This window comes from Orycteropus afer, unplaced genomic scaffold (assembly GCF_000298275.1).
Source record: "Orycteropus afer afer isolate SDZICR_OR568_19922 unplaced genomic scaffold, OryAfe1.0 scaffold00249, whole genome shotgun sequence".
Taxonomy (NCBI): domain Eukaryota; kingdom Metazoa; phylum Chordata; class Mammalia; order Tubulidentata; family Orycteropodidae; genus Orycteropus; species Orycteropus afer.
Window position 1 is genome coordinate 2,086,555 of NW_006921836.1, and position 1,058 is coordinate 2,087,612.

Below are 1,058 nucleotides of genomic sequence, written 5' to 3' on the forward strand. Positions count from 1 at the left end.
ATCATAGAAACTCTAGCATACAATCCCTCTGAAAAACAATAAGCTTATCCCCCTTTTCATATCTTCCTTCATCCAACAATCTTTGTTGGGATGGCAAGTCAGTTTCCAAGTTCACAATTATTTTTTAAAATAAGAGAGAGAAAAATAATTCTAAAGTTATTAACATACCCTATCACTTTTTTTGGACCTCAATAGATACAATAATGGCCCCAGGAATTGACGGAATACCCATTGAGATGTTTCAACAAATGGATGTCCTGCTGGAGGCACTCACTTGGCTCTGCCAAGAGATTTGGAAGGCAGCTACCTGGCCAACTGACTGGAAGGCATCCATATATGTACCCATTCCAAAGAAAGGTGATCCCACAGAATGTAGAAATTATCAAACTATATCATTAATATTGCATGCAAGTAAAATCCTTTTGAAGATAATTCAAAAATGGTTGCAGCAATACATTGACAGAGAACTTCCAGAGGTGCAAGCTTGATTCAGAAGAGGACACAGAACAAGGGATATCATTGCTGATGTCAGATGGATCTTGGCTCAAAGCAAAGAATACCAGAAAGATGCTTACTTATGTTTTATTGACTATGCAAAGGCATTTCATTGTGTGGATCATAACAAATTATGGGTAATGTCGAGAAGAATGGGAATTCCAGAGCACTTAATTTTACTCATAAGTAACCTGTACATAGACCAGGAGTCTGTCGTTCGAACAGAACAAGGGGACACTGCCTGGTTTAAGATCAACAAGGGAGGGTGTCAGGGTTGTATCCTTTCACCATGCTTATTTAATCTATATGCTCAACAAATAATCCAAGAAGCTGGACTAGATGAAGAAGAATGTGCCATCAGGATTGGAGGAAGACTCATTAACAACCTGTGATATGCTGACAAAACAACTTTGCTTGCTGAAAGTGAGGATGACTTGAAGCACTTACTGATGAAGACTAAAGAATACAGTTTGCAGTATTGATTACATCTCGATATAAAGAAAATAAAAATCCTCACAACTGGACCTATAAGCAGCATCACAATAAATGGAGAAAAGACTGAA